This window comes from Rhinoderma darwinii (genome assembly GCF_050947455.1).
Source record: "Rhinoderma darwinii isolate aRhiDar2 chromosome 3 unlocalized genomic scaffold, aRhiDar2.hap1 SUPER_3_unloc_13, whole genome shotgun sequence".
Classification (NCBI taxonomy): Eukaryota; Metazoa; Chordata; class Amphibia; order Anura; family Rhinodermatidae; genus Rhinoderma; species Rhinoderma darwinii.
Genome location: NW_027461738.1, coordinates 273,783 through 288,908, shown reverse-complemented (window position 1 = coordinate 288,908; position 15,126 = coordinate 273,783). Strand labels below are relative to the sequence as shown.

The 15,126-nt window shown below is 42.2% G+C and overlaps 12 non-coding genes across 12 annotated transcripts; 11 read left to right on the top strand and 1 right to left on the bottom strand.

Moving 5' to 3' along the window:
* Positions 1-1,831: 1,831 nt before the first annotated feature.
* Positions 1,832-1,905, bottom strand: TRNAT-AGU (transfer RNA threonine (anticodon AGU)). The gene has a single exon. It is a non-coding gene; the product is annotated as a tRNA-Thr (tRNA).
* An 855-nt stretch (positions 1,906-2,760) lies between these two features.
* On the top strand, positions 2,761-2,832 carry TRNAD-GUC (transfer RNA aspartic acid (anticodon GUC)). Its single transcript has one exon. It is a non-coding gene; the product is annotated as a tRNA-Asp (tRNA).
* Positions 2,833-3,914: 1,082 nt separating this feature from the next.
* Positions 3,915-3,986, top strand: TRNAD-GUC (transfer RNA aspartic acid (anticodon GUC)). The gene has a single exon. It is a non-coding gene; the product is annotated as a tRNA-Asp (tRNA).
* A 1,410-nt stretch (positions 3,987-5,396) lies between these two features.
* TRNAD-GUC (transfer RNA aspartic acid (anticodon GUC)) lies at positions 5,397-5,468 on the top strand. The gene has a single exon. It is a non-coding gene; the product is annotated as a tRNA-Asp (tRNA).
* Positions 5,469-6,878: 1,410 nt separating this feature from the next.
* On the top strand, positions 6,879-6,950 carry TRNAD-GUC (transfer RNA aspartic acid (anticodon GUC)). Its single transcript has one exon. It is a non-coding gene; the product is annotated as a tRNA-Asp (tRNA).
* Positions 6,951-8,032: 1,082 nt separating this feature from the next.
* Positions 8,033-8,104, top strand: TRNAD-GUC (transfer RNA aspartic acid (anticodon GUC)). The gene has a single exon. It is a non-coding gene; the product is annotated as a tRNA-Asp (tRNA).
* Positions 8,105-9,186: 1,082 nt separating this feature from the next.
* TRNAD-GUC (transfer RNA aspartic acid (anticodon GUC)) lies at positions 9,187-9,258 on the top strand. The gene has a single exon. It is a non-coding gene; the product is annotated as a tRNA-Asp (tRNA).
* A 1,082-nt stretch (positions 9,259-10,340) lies between these two features.
* TRNAD-GUC (transfer RNA aspartic acid (anticodon GUC)) lies at positions 10,341-10,412 on the top strand. The gene has a single exon. It is a non-coding gene; the product is annotated as a tRNA-Asp (tRNA).
* A 1,082-nt stretch (positions 10,413-11,494) lies between these two features.
* Positions 11,495-11,566, top strand: TRNAD-GUC (transfer RNA aspartic acid (anticodon GUC)). The gene has a single exon. It is a non-coding gene; the product is annotated as a tRNA-Asp (tRNA).
* Positions 11,567-12,648: 1,082 nt separating this feature from the next.
* TRNAD-GUC (transfer RNA aspartic acid (anticodon GUC)) lies at positions 12,649-12,720 on the top strand. Its single transcript has one exon. It is a non-coding gene; the product is annotated as a tRNA-Asp (tRNA).
* A 1,082-nt stretch (positions 12,721-13,802) lies between these two features.
* Positions 13,803-13,874, top strand: TRNAD-GUC (transfer RNA aspartic acid (anticodon GUC)). Its single transcript has one exon. It is a non-coding gene; the product is annotated as a tRNA-Asp (tRNA).
* A 1,082-nt stretch (positions 13,875-14,956) lies between these two features.
* Positions 14,957-15,028, top strand: TRNAD-GUC (transfer RNA aspartic acid (anticodon GUC)). Its single transcript has one exon. It is a non-coding gene; the product is annotated as a tRNA-Asp (tRNA).
* The last annotated feature ends 98 nt before the right edge of the window (positions 15,029-15,126 follow it).

Genomic DNA, 15,126 nt, shown 5'->3' with positions numbered 1-15,126 from the left:
TAGGAGTTAGGGACCTGATAAACTGGTAACAGAGTCCCTTTAAGAGCTCTTCAAAAGTTTTTCCCACAATGGATGTTAAGCTTACTGGTCTATAATTACTTTGTATTGAACTTACTACTTATAGAAAACTCAATGACATTCATGGGGTCTCTGTCACCAATGAAAAACCCGATAGATTTTGAATCGCCTATAAAGAATTTGATTCATCATATACTTTAGTTATGTAAACTTAAATAATAAACAAGTGAATAAACTAAAGCAACAAATAGCAAGGCACTGCTGAGATTTGAACTCAGGATCTCCTGTTTACTAGACAGGCGATTTAACCAACTAAGCCACTGCACCAAAGCAATTTTCTTCTCACGGTGTCCTACCACACAGCTCAGTTCAGAGCAAAAGACTGATCTCATATTTTAGGCTAGCCCCTTAGGTGTAGTTGCCAGAAGTCTTAACAGACAGGGTACATAAGTTGTGATGGCCGAGTGGTTAAGGCGTTGGATTTGAAATCCAATGGGGTCTCCCTGCACATGATCAAGTCCTGTTCACAACGTTCTATTTTAAGAAGAGAACTTCCAGAAACATATTAAAGTTTGTCACATATAGAAAGAGTTATTTTAATTCCATCCTCTTTGTCACTGATTAATTCCATTAATAATAGTGGTTCCAGCTGTGCCCCTGGCTTACAACTCTGAAAAGCGAGCAATATTTAGAGTATAAATCACTATAACTACAGCATCCCATTTGTCCAGACTTTTATTTTTCTCTTGATAAATACAAATCAGGTTGGTTGGACAACTTCTGCCCTTAGTAAATCTCTGTTTGCTGTCAATTATAATACTATTTTCTGTTACATACTCCTGTATATAGTCCCTTAAATGGACTCTGTCACCAGTTTATCAATTCCCAATTTCCTAACTAGCCTAATAGGCGCTCTGATGCTGATAACTACAGTGTGATTTGTTGTTTTTTGTTTTAAAAACGTTTATTTGCAAAGTTGTGAGCATTTATTTATATATACTAATGTAGCTCTAATAGCCAAATAGGAGATGACTCCTTTTTACTCTGGGCAGCTAATGTTTTCTGTATGACGCTGTCGAATCAGCATACAACTTCTCCCCCTTCCCTGTCCAGCAACACAGTGTGATCATATAGTACACTGCGTCCATTCCTGACTGTGTTTTCAACAGGTGATATCTTCGGTTCTGTCACAGCTAGAACTGTGATTTTGGTGTCATATGAAAGAGTAGAATCCAGTCTTTCAAATGCCACCAAATCTGCTGTTTAGGTGGCCCACAGCCCGAGATATGGCTGTTTGAATTGATCCCCCTTCCCTGTAGCTTGAGTTTCACAATGTGTGTGAAGCAGCTTCATGCTGATAGGACAGCATCAGATGCTGAGAGTCAGCTCCACCTCAGGAGAATTGCTGCTGTTACCTCCCAGATGTCTAATAAAGGCTAAATTACATATTTAGAAAATGCTCATAACTTTGCAAATAATAAACATTTTTTTTACTACAAATCACCCTGTAGTTATCAGCAGCAAAGCACCTATTAGACTAGTTAGGAGTTAGGGACCTGATAAACTGGTAACAGAGTCCCTTTAAGAGCTCTTCAAAAGTTTTTCCCACAATGGATGTTAAGCTTACTGGTCTATAATTATTTTGTATTGAACTTACTACTTATAGAAAACTCAATGACATTCATGGGGTCTCTGTCACCAATGAAAAACCCGATAGATTTTTAATCGCCTATAAAGAATTTGATTCATCATATACTTTAGTTATGTAAACTTAAATAATAAACAAGTGAATAAACTAAAGCAACAAATAGCAAGGCACTGCTGAGATTTGAACTCAGGATCTCCTGTTTACTAGACAGGCGCTTTAACCAACTAAGCCACAGCACCAAAGCACTTTTCTTCTCACGGTGTCCTACCACACAGCTCAGTTCAGAGCAAAAGACTGATCTCATATTTTAGGCTAGCCCCTTAGGTGTAGTTGCCAGAAGTCTTAACAGACAGGGTACATAAGTTGTGATGGCCGAGTGGTTAAGGCGTTGGATTTGAAATCCAATGGGGTCTCCCTGCACATGATCAAGTCCTGTTCACAACGTTCTATTTTAAGAAGAGAACTTCCAGAAACATATTAAAGTTTGTCACATATAGAAAGAGTTATTTTAATTCCATCCTCTTTGTCACTGATTAATTACATTAATAATAGTGGTTCCAGCTGTGCCCCTGGCTTACAACTCTGAAAAGCGAGCAATATTTAGAGTATAAATCACTATAACTACAGCATCCCATTTGTCCAGACTTTTATTTTTCTCTTGATAAATACAAATCAGGTTGGTTGGACAACTTCTGCCCTTAGTAAATCTCTGCTTGCTGTCAATTATAATACTATTTTCTGTTACATACTCCTGTATATAGTCCCTTAAATGGACTCTGTCACCAGTTTATCAATTCCCAATTTCCTAACTAGCCTAATAGGCGCTCTGATGCTGATAACTACAGTGTGATTTGTTGTTTTTTGTTTTAAAAACGTTTATTTGCAAAGTTATGAGCATTTATTTATATATACTAATGTAGCTCTAATAGCCAAATAGGAGATGACTCCTTTTTACTCTGGGCAGCTAATGTTTTCTGTATGACGCTGTCCAATCAGCATACAACTTCTCCCCCTTCCCTGTCCAGCAACACAGTGTGATCATATAGTACACTGCGTCCATTCCCGACTGTGTTTTCAACAGGTGATATCTTCGGTCCTCGTTAGTATAGTGGAGAGTATCCCCGCCTGTCACGCGGGAGACCGGGGTTCGATTCCCCGACGGGAAGAATTGTCACTTTTAGACACATCAATAACCAGAATTATAAAACAAGACTCTTTCTTTTCACTTTGGGCGGTGTAATGTTTTCTGTATGACGCTGTCCAATCAGCTTCTGCACCCTTCCCTGTCCAGCAACACAGTGTGATCTTATAGTATACAGCTTTCATTCCCAATTCTGTATTCAACTGGCTATATCTCAGGCTCTGTCACAGCTACAACTGTGATTCTACTGTCATATGAAAGATTGGAATCTCCCCTTTCATATGCCACCAGAACCGCGGTTCTAGGTCGTCCACAGCCCGAGATATGGCTGTTTGAATGGATCCCCCTTCCCTCTAGACTGTCTCCTAATGCTGTGAAACAGCATCCTGCTGATAGGACAGAGTCAGAGGCTGGGAGGAAGCCCCACCTCAGGAGAATCGCTGCTGTTACCTCCCAGTTGTCTTATAAATCCTCATTTACATATTTAGAAAAAAGCTCATAACTTTTGAAATAATAAACGTTTTGGGACACAATTTTCACTAGTATTATCAGTGTGACAGCGCCTATCAAATTAGCTAGGAGATAGGGAAGTACAAGTGACAGAGCCTCTTTAAATAGGACGAAATTGCAGTACCAGGATTATTATCTGTCTTACAAGCAGATACATTTAGAAAAATGCTAATTTTCTCTACAATTTTCTCTACGATTCGGATTGTATCGACCACATTTTACCACTTACATAAAGTACAATGTGTCACAAGAAAACAATCTCAGAATGCTTGGATAAATAAAAGAATTCCAAAGTTATTACCACATAAAGAGAAGACAATATGTCATTGCCATATTTATTCATTTTCCTATCATAGGGGGGCACACTAATCTGTATTAGAGTTGTTGAATGGTCTCAGTGGTGTCAGATTAATAGTGAATAACGAGCACAGGGATGTGGGGGCATAGCATAGTTACCAAAACAAAGACCACTCTCGGCATCGGACACGCCATACAGACCCATTCCACATATATGCCATTTACACAATGCACTCAGGCCACACATGCGCCGCCGCTAGGCCTGCTCCACGCAACTCACACAGCCGTGGTATCAGCAGGTCCTCGTTAGTATAGTGGAGAGTATCCCCGCCTGTCACGCGGGAGACCGGGGTTCGATTCCCCGACGGGGAGAATTGTCACTTTTAGACACATCAATAACCAGAATTATAAAACAAGACTCTTTCTTTTCACTTTGGGCGGTGTAATGTTTTCTGTATGACGCTGTCCAATCAGCTTCTGCACCCTTCCCTGTCCAGCAACACAGTGTGATCTTATAGTATACAGCTTTCATTCCCAATTCTGTATTCAACTGGCTATATCTCAGGCTCTGTCACAGGTAGAACTGTGATTCTACTGTCATATGAAAGATTGGAATCTCCCCTTTCATATGCCACCAGAACCGCGGTTCTAGGTCGTCCACAGCCCGAGATATGGCTGTTTGAATGGATCCCCCTTCCCTCTAGACTGTCTCCTAATGCTGTGAAACAGCATCCTGCTGATAGGACAGAGTCAGAGGCTGGGAGGAAGCCCCACCTCAGGAGAATCGCTGCTGTCCAATCAGCTTCTGCACCCTTCCCTGTCCAGCAACACAGTGTGATCTTATAGTATACAGCTTTCATTCCCAATTCTGTATTCAACTGGCTATATCTCAGGCTCTGTCACAGCTAGAACTGTGATTCTACTGTCATATGAAAGATTGGAATCTCCCCTTTCATATGCCACCAGAACCGCGGTTCTAGGTCGTCCACAGCCCGAGATATGGCTGTTTGAATGGATCCCCCTTCCCTCTAGACTGTCTCCTAATGCTGTGAAACAGCATCCTGCTGATAGGACAGAGTCAGAGGCTGGGAGGAAGCCCCACCTCAGGAGAATCGCTGCTGTTACCTCCCAGTTGTCTTATAAATTCTCATTTACATATTTAGAAAAAAGCTCATAACTTTTGAAATAATAAACGTTTTGGGACACAATTTTCACTAGTATTATCAGTGTGACAGCGCCTATCAAATTAGCTAGGAGATAGGGAAGTACAAGTGACAGAGCCTATTTAAATAGGACGAAATTGCAGTACCAGGATTATTATCTGTCTTACAAGCAGATACATTTAGAAAAATGCTAATTTTCTCTACAATTTTCTCTACGATTCGGATTGTATCGACCACATTTTACCACTTACATAAAGTACAATGTGTCACAAGAAAACAATCTCAGAATGCTTGGATAAATAAAAGAATTCCAAAGTTATTACCACATAAAGAGAAGACAATATGTCATTGCCATATTTATTCATTTTCCTATCATAGGGGGGCACACTAATCTGTATTAGAGTTGTTGAATGGTCTCAGTGGTGTCAGATTAATAGTGAATAACGAGCACAGGGATGTGGGGGCATAGCATAGTTACCAAAACAAAGACCACTCTCGGCATCGGACACGCCATACAGACCCATTCCACATATATGCCATTTACACAATGCACTCAGGCCACACATGCGCCGCCGCTAGGCCTGCTCCACGCAACTCACACAGCCGTGGTATCAGCAGGTCCTCGTTAGTATAGTGGAGAGTATCCCCGCCTGTCACGCGGGAGACCGGGGTTCGATTCCCCGACGGGGAGAATTGTCACTTTTAGACACATCAATAACCAGAATTATAAAACAAGACTCTTTCTTTTCACTTTGGGCGGTGTAATGTTTTCTGTATGACGCTGTCCAATCAGCTTCTGCACCCTTCCCTGTCCAGCAACACAGTGTGATCTTATAGTATACAGCTTTCATTCCCAATTCTGTATTCAACTGGCTATATCTCAGGCTCTGTCACAGCTACAACTGTGATTCTACTGTCATATGAAAGATTGGAATCTCCCCTTTCATATGCCACCAGAACCGCGGTTCTAGGTCGTCCACAGCCCGAGATATGGCTGTTTGAATGGATCCCCCTTCCCTCTAGACTGTCTCCTAATGCTGTGAAACAGCATCCTGCTGATAGGACAGAGTCAGAGGCTGGGAGGAAGCCCCACCTCAGGAGAATCGCTGCTGTCCAATCAGCTTCTGCACCCTTCCCTGTCCAGCAACACAGTGTGATCTTATAGTATACAGCTTTCATTCCCAATTCTGTATTCAACTGGCTATATCTCAGGCTCTGTCACAGCTAGAACTGTGATTCTACTGTCATATGAAAGATTGGAATCTCCCCTTTCATATGCCACCAGAACCGCGGTTCTAGGTCGTCCACAGCCCGAGATATGGCTGTTTGAATGGATCCCCCTTCCCTCTAGACTGTCTCCTAATGCTGTGAAACAGCATCCTGCTGATAGGACAGAGTCAGAGGCTGGGAGGAAGCCCCACCTCAGGAGAATCGCTGCTGTTACCTCCCAGTTGTCTTATAAATTCTCATTTACATATTTAGAAAAAAGCTCATAACTTTTGAAATAATAAACGTTTTGGGACACAATTTTCACTAGTATTATCAGTGTGACAGCGCCTATCAAATTAGCTAGGAGATAGGGAAGTACAAGTGACAGAGCCTATTTAAATAGGACGAAATTGCAGTACCAGGATTATTATCTGTCTTACAAGCAGATACATTTAGAAAAATGCTAATTTTCTCTACAATTTTCTCTACGATTCGGATTGTATCGACCACATTTTACCACTTACATAAAGTACAATGTGTCACAAGAAAACAATCTCAGAATGCTTGGATAAATAAAAGAATTCCAAAGTTATTACCACATAAAGAGAAGACAATATGTCATTGCCATATTTATTCATTTTCCTATCATAGGGGGGCACACTAATCTGTATTAGAGTTGTTGAATGGTCTCAGTGGTGTCAGATTAATAGTGAATAACGAGCACAGGGATGTGGGGGCATAGCATAGTTACCAAAACAAAGACCACTCTCGGCATCGGACACGCCATACAGACCCATTCCACATATATGCCATTTACACAATGCACTCAGGCCACACATGCGCCGCCGCTAGGCCTGCTCCACGCAACTCACACAGCCGTGGTATCAGCAGGTCCTCGTTAGTATAGTGGAGAGTATCCCCGCCTGTCACGCGGGAGACCGGGGTTCGATTCCCCGACGGGGAGAATTGTCACTTTTAGACACATCAATAACCAGAATTATAAAACAAGACTCTTTCTTTTCACTTTGGGCGGTGTAATGTTTTCTGTATGACGCTGTCCAATCAGCTTCTGCACCCTTCCCTGTCCAGCAACACAGTGTGATCTTATAGTATACAGCTTTCATTCCCAATTCTGTATTCAACTGGCTATATCTCAGGCTCTGTCACAGCTACAACTGTGATTCTACTGTCATATGAAAGATTGGAATCTCCCCTTTCATATGCCACCAGAACCGCGGTTCTAGGTCGTCCACAGCCCGAGATATGGCTGTTTGAATGGATCCCCCTTCCCTCTAGACTGTCTCCTAATGCTGTGAAACAGCATCCTGCTGATAGGACAGAGTCAGAGGCTGGGAGGAAGCCCCACCTCAGGAGAATCGCTGCTGTTACCTCCCAGTTGTCTTATAAATTCTCATTTACATATTTAGAAAAAAGCTCATAACTTTTGAAATAATAAACGTTTTGGGACACAATTTTCACTAGTATTATCAGTGTGACAGCGCCTATCAAATTAGCTAGGAGATAGGGAAGTACAAGTGACAGAGCCTATTTAAATAGGACGAAATTGCAGTACCAGGATTATTATCTGTCTTACAAGCAGATACATTTAGAAAAATGCTAATTTTCTCTACAATTTTCTCTACGATTCGGATTGTATCGACCACATTTTACCACTTACATAAAGTACAATGTGTCACAAGAAAACAATCTCAGAATGCTTGGATAAATAAAAGAATTCCAAAGTTATTACCACATAAAGAGAAGACAATATGTCATTGCCATATTTATTCATTTTCCTATCATAGGGGGGCACACTAATCTGTATTAGAGTTGTTGAATGGTCTCAGTGGTGTCAGATTAATAGTGAATAACGAGCACAGGGATGTGGGGGCATAGCATAGTTACCAAAACAAAGACCACTCTCGGCATCGGACACGCCATACAGACCCATTCCACATATATGCCATTTACACAATGCACTCAGGCCACACATGCGCCGCCGCTAGGCCTGCTCCACGCAACTCACACAGCCGTGGTATCAGCAGGTCCTCGTTAGTATAGTGGAGAGTATCCCCGCCTGTCACGCGGGAGACCGGGGTTCGATTCCCCGACGGGGAGAATTGTCACTTTTAGACACATCAATAACCAGAATTATAAAACAAGACTCTTTCTTTTCACTTTGGGCGGTGTAATGTTTTCTGTATGACGCTGTCCAATCAGCTTCTGCACCCTTCCCTGTCCAGCAACACAGTGTGATCTTATAGTATACAGCTTTCATTCCCAATTCTGTATTCAACTGGCTATATCTCAGGCTCTGTCACAGCTAGAACTGTGATTCTACTGTCATATGAAAGATTGGAATCTCCCCTTTCATATGCCACCAGAACCGCGGTTCTAGGTCGTCCACAGCCCGAGATATGGCTGTTTGAATGGATCCCCCTTCCCTCTAGACTGTCTCCTAATGCTGTGAAACAGCATCCTGCTGATAGGACAGAGTCAGAGGCTGGGAGGAAGCCCCACCTCAGGAGAATCGCTGCTGTTACCTCCCAGTTGTCTTATAAATTCTCATTTACATATTTAGAAAAAAGCTCATAACTTTTGAAATAATAAACGTTTTGGGACACAATTTTCACTAGTATTATCAGTGTGACAGCGCCTATCAAATTAGCTAGGAGATAGGGAAGTACAAGTGACAGAGCCTATTTAAATAGGACGAAATTGCAGTACCAGGATTATTATCTGTCTTACAAGCAGATACATTTAGAAAAATGCTAATTTTCTCTACAATTTTCTCTACGATTCGGATTGTATCGACCACATTTTACCACTTACATAAAGTACAATGTGTCACAAGAAAACAATCTCAGAATGCTTGGATAAATAAAAGAATTCCAAAGTTATTACCACATAAAGAGAAGACAATATGTCATTGCCATATTTATTCATTTTCCTATCATAGGGGGGCACACTAATCTGTATTAGAGTTGTTGAATGGTCTCAGTGGTGTCAGATTAATAGTGAATAACGAGCACAGGGATGTGGGGGCATAGCATAGTTACCAAAACAAAGACCACTCTCGGCATCGGACACGCCATACAGACCCATTCCACATATATGCCATTTACACAATGCACTCAGGCCACACATGCGCCGCCGCTAGGCCTGCTCCACGCAACTCACACAGCCGTGGTATCAGCAGGTCCTCGTTAGTATAGGGGAGAGTATCCCCGCCTGTCACGCGGGAGACCGGGGTTCGATTCCCCGACGGGGAGAATTGTCACTTTTAGACACATCAATAACCAGAATTATAAAACAAGACTCTTTCTTTTCACTTTGGGCGGTGTAATGTTTTCTGTATGACGCTGTCCAATCAGCTTCTGCACCCTTCCCTGTCCAGCAACACAGTGTGATCTTATAGTATACAGCTTTCATTCCCAATTCTGTATTCAACTGGCTATATCTCAGGCTCTGTCACAGCTACAACTGTGATTCTACTGTCATATGAAAGATTGGAATCTCCCCTTTCATATGCCACCAGAACCGCGGTTCTAGGTCGTCCACAGCCCGAGATATGGCTGTTTGAATGGATCCCCCTTCCCTCTAGACTGTCTCCTAATGCTGTGAAACAGCATCCTGCTGATAGGACAGAGTCAGAGGCTGGGAGGAAGCCCCACCTCAGGAGAATCGCTGCTGTTACCTCCCAGTTGTCTTATAAATTCTCATTTACATATTTAGAAAAAAGCTCATAACTTTTGAAATAATAAACGTTTTGGGACACAATTTTCACTAGTATTATCAGTGTGACAGCGCCTATCAAATTAGCTAGGAGATAGGGAAGTACAAGTGACAGAGCCTATTTAAATAGGACGAAATTGCAGTACCAGGATTATTATCTGTCTTACAAGCAGATACATTTAGAAAAATGCTAATTTTCTCTACAATTTTCTCTACGATTCGGATTGTATCGACCACATTTTACCACTTACATAAAGTACAATGTGTCACAAGAAAACAATCTCAGAATGCTTGGATAAATAAAAGAATTCCAAAGTTATTACCACATAAAGAGAAGACAATATGTCATTGCCATATTTATTCATTTTCCTATCATAGGGGGGCACACTAATCTGTATTAGAGTTGTTGAATGGTCTCAGTGGTGTCAGATTAATAGTGAATAACGAGCACAGGGATGTGGGGGCATAGCATAGTTACCAAAACAAAGACCACTCTCGGCATCGGACACGCCATACAGACCCATTCCACATATATGCCATTTACACAATGCACTCAGGCCACACATGCGCCGCCGCTAGGCCTGCTCCACGCAACTCACACAGCCGTGGTATCAGCAGGTCCTCGTTAGTATAGTGGAGAGTATCCCCGCCTGTCACGCGGGAGACCGGGGTTCGATTCCCCGACGGGGAGAATTGTCACTTTTAGACACATCAATAACCAGAATTATAAAACAAGACTCTTTCTTTTCACTTTGGGCGGTGTAATGTTTTCTGTATGACGCTGTCCAATCAGCTTCTGCACCCTTCCCTGTCCAGCAACACAGTGTGATCTTATAGTATACAGCTTTCATTCCCAATTCTGTATTCAACTGGCTATATCTCAGGCTCTGTCACAGCTAGAACTGTGATTCTACTGTCATATGAAAGATTGGAATCTCCCCTTTCATATGCCACCAGAACCGCGGTTCTAGGTCGTCCACAGCCCGAGATATGGCTGTTTGAATGGATCCCCCTTCCCTCTAGACTGTCTCCTAATGCTGTGAAACAGCATCCTGCTGATAGGACAGAGTCAGAGGCTGGGAGGAAGCCCCACCTCAGGAGAATCGCTGCTGTTACCTCCCAGTTGTCTTATAAATTCTCATTTACATATTTAGAAAAAAGCTCATAACTTTTGAAATAATAAACGTTTTGGGACACAATTTTCACTAGTATTATCAGTGTGACAGCGCCTATCAAATTAGCTAGGAGATAGGGAAGTACAAGTGACAGAGCCTATTTAAATAGGACGAAATTGCAGTACCAGGATTATTATCTGTCTTACAAGCAGATACATTTAGAAAAATGCTAATTTTCTCTACAATTTTCTCTACGATTCGGATTGTATCGACCACATTTTACCACTTACATAAAGTACAATGTGTCACAAGAAAACAATCTCAGAATGCTTGGATAAATAAAAGAATTCCAAAGTTATTACCACATAAAGAGAAGACAATATGTCATTGCCATATTTATTCATTTTCCTATCATAGGGGGGCACACTAATCTGTATTAGAGTTGTTGAATGGTCTCAGTGGTGTCAGATTAATAGTGAATAACGAGCACAGGGATGTGGGGGCATAGCATAGTTACCAAAACAAAGACCACTCTCGGCATCGGACACGCCATACAGACCCATTCCACATATATGCCATTTACACAATGCACTCAGGCCACACATGCGCCGCCGCTAGGCCTGCTCCACGCAACTCACACAGCCGTGGTATCAGCAGGTCCTCGTTAGTATAGTGGAGAGTATCCCCGCCTGTCACGCGGGAGACCGGGGTTCGATTCCCCGACGGGGAGAATTGTCACTTTTAGACACATCAATAACCAGAATTATAAAACAAGACTCTTTCTTTTCACTTTGGGCGGTGTAATGTTTTCTGTATGACGCTGTCCAATCAGCTTCTGCACCCTTCCCTGTCCAGCAACACAGTGTGATCTTATAGTATACAGCTTTCATTCCCAATTCTGTATTCAACTGGCTATATCTCAGGCTCTGTCACAGCTAGAACTGTGATTCTACTGTCATATGAAAGATTGGAATCTCCCCTTTCATATGCCACCAGAACCGCGGTTCTAGGTCGTCCACAGCCCGAGATATGGCTGTTTGAATGGATCCCCCTTCCCTCTAGACTGTCTCCTAATGCTGTGAAACAGCATCCTGCTGATAGGACAGAGTCAGAGGCTGGGAGGAAGCCCCACCTCAGGAGAATCGCTGCTGTTACCTCCCAGTTGTCTTATAAATTCTCATTTACATATTTAGAAAAAAGCTCATAACTTTTGAAATAATAAACGTTTTGGGACACAATTTTCACTAGTATTATCAGTGTGACAGCGCCTATCAAATTAGCTAGGAGATAGGGAAGTACAAGTGACAGAGCCTATTTAAATAGGACGAAATTGCAGTACCAGGATTATTATCTGTCTTACAAGCAGATACATTTAGAAAAATGCTAATTTTCTCTACAATTTTCTCTACGATTCGGATTGTATCGACCACATTTTACCACTTACATAAAGTACAATGTGTCACAAGAAAACAATCTCAGAATGCTTGGATAAATAAAAGAATTCCAAAGTTATTACCACATAAAGAGAAGACAATATGTCATTGCCATATTTATTCATTTTCCTATCATAGGGGGGCACACTAATCTGTATTAGAGTTGTTGAATGGTCTCAGTGGTGTCAGATTAATAGTGAATAACGAGCACAGGGATGTGGGGGCATAGCATAGTTACCAAAACAAAGACCACTCTCGGCATCGGACACGCCATACAGACCCATTCCACATATATGCCATTTACACAATGCACTCAGGCCACACATGCGCCGCCGCTAGGCCTGCTCCACGCAACTCACACAGCCGTGGTATCAGCAGGTCCTCGTTAGTATAGTGGAGAGTATCCCCGCCTGTCACGCGGGAGACCGGGGTTCGATTCCCCGACGGGGAGAATTGTCACTTTCAGACACATCAATAACCAGAATTATAAAACAAGACTCTTTCTTTTCACTTTGGGCGGTGTAATGTTTTCTGTATGACGCTGTCCAATCAGCTTCTGCACCCTTCCCTGTCCAGCAACACAGTGTGATCTTATAGTATACAGCTTTCATTCCCAATTCTGTATTCAACTGGCTATATCTCAGGCTCTGTCACAGCTACAACTGTGATTCTACTGTCATATGAAAGATTGGAATCTCCCCTTTCATATGCCACCAGAACCGCGGTTCTAGGTCGTCCACAGCCCGAGATATGGCTGTTTGAATGGATCCCCCTTCCCTCTAGACTGTCTCCTAATGCTGTGAAACAGCATCCTGCTGATAGGACAGAGTCAGAGGCTGGGAGGAAGCCCCACCTCAGGAGAATCGCTGCTGTTACCTCCCAGTTGTCTTATAAATTCTCATTTACATATTTAGAAAAAAGCTCATAACTTTTGAAATAATAAACGTTTTGGGACACAATTTTCACTAGTATTATCAGTGTGACAGCGCCTATCAAATTAGCTAGGAGATAGGGAAGTACAAGTGACAGAGCCTATTTAAATAGGACGAAATTGCAGTACCAGGATTATTATCTGTCTTACAAGCAGATACATTTAGAAAAATGCTAATTTTCTCTACAATTTTCTCTACGATTCGGATTGTATCGACCACATTTTACCACTTACATAAAGTACAATGTGTCACAAGAAAACAATCTCAGAATGCTTGGATAAATAAAAGAATTCCAAAGTTATTACCACATAAAGAGAAGACAATATGTCATTGCCATATTTATTCATTTTCCTATCATAGGGGGGCACACTAATCTGTATTAGAGTTGTTGAATGGTCTCAGTGGTGTCAGATTAATAGTGAATAACGAGCACAGGGATGTGGGGGCATAGCATAGTTACCAAAACAAAGACCACTCTCGGCATCGGACACGCCATACAGACCCATTCCACATATATGCCATTTACACAATGCACTCAGGCCACACATGCGCCGCCGCTAGGCCTGCTCCACGCAACTCACACAGCCGTGGTATCAGCAGGTCCTCGTTAGTATAGTGGAGAGTATCCCCGCCTGTCACGCGGGAGACCGGGGTTCGATTCCCCGACGGGGAGAATTGTCACTTTTAGACACATCAATAACCAGAATTATAAAACAAGACTCTTTCTTTTCACTTTGGGCGGTGTAATGTTTTCTGTATGACGCTGTCCAATCAGCTTCTGCACCCTTCCCTGTCCAGCAACACAGTGTGATCTTATAGTATACAGCTTTCATTCCCAATTCTGTATTCAACTGGCTATATCTCAGGCTCTGTCACAGCTAGAACTGTGATTCTACTGTCATATGAAAGATTGGAATCTCCCCTTTCATATGCCACCAGAACCGCGGTTCTAGGTCGTCCACAGCCCGAGATATGGCTGTTTGAATGGATCCCCCTTCCCTCTAGACTGTCTCCTAATGCTGTGAAACAGCATCCTGCTGATAGGACAGAGTCAGAGGCTGGGAGGAAGCCCCACCTCAGGAGAATCGCTGCTGTTACCTCCCAGTTGTCTTATAAATTCTCATTTACATATTTAGAAAAAAGCTCATAACTTTTGAAATAATAAACGTTTTGGGACACAATTTTCACTAGTATTATCAGTGTGACAGCGCCTATCAAATTAGCTAGGAGATAGGGAAGTACAAGTGACAGAGCCTATTTAAATAGGACGAAATTGCAGTACCAGGATTATTATCTGTCTTACAAGCAGATACATTTAGAAAAATGCTAATTTTCTCTACAATTTTCTCTACGATTCGGATTGTATCGACCACATTTTACCACTTACATAAAGTACAATGTGTCACAAGAAAACAATCTCAGAATGCTTGGATAAATAAAAGAATTCCAAAGTTATTACCACATAAAGAGAAGACAATATGTCATTGCCATATTTATTCATTTTCCTATCATAGGGGGGCACACTAATCTGTATTAGAGTTGTTGAATGGTCTCAGTGGTGTCAGATTAATAGTGAATAACGAGCACAGGGATGTGGGGGCATAGCATAGTTACCAAAACAAAGACCACTCTCGGCATCGGACACGCCATACAGACCCATTCCACATATATGCCATTTACACAATGCACTCAGGCCACACATGCGCCGCCGCTAGGCCTGCTCCACGCAACTCACACAGCCGTGGTATCAGCAGGTCCTCGTTAGTATAGTGGAGAGTATCCCCGCCTGTCACGCGGGAGACCGGGGTTCGATTCCCCGACGGGGAGAATTGTCACTTTTAGACACATCAATAACCAGAATTATAAAACAAGACTCTTTCTTTTCACTTTGGGCGGTGTAATGTTTTCTGTATGACGCTGTCCAA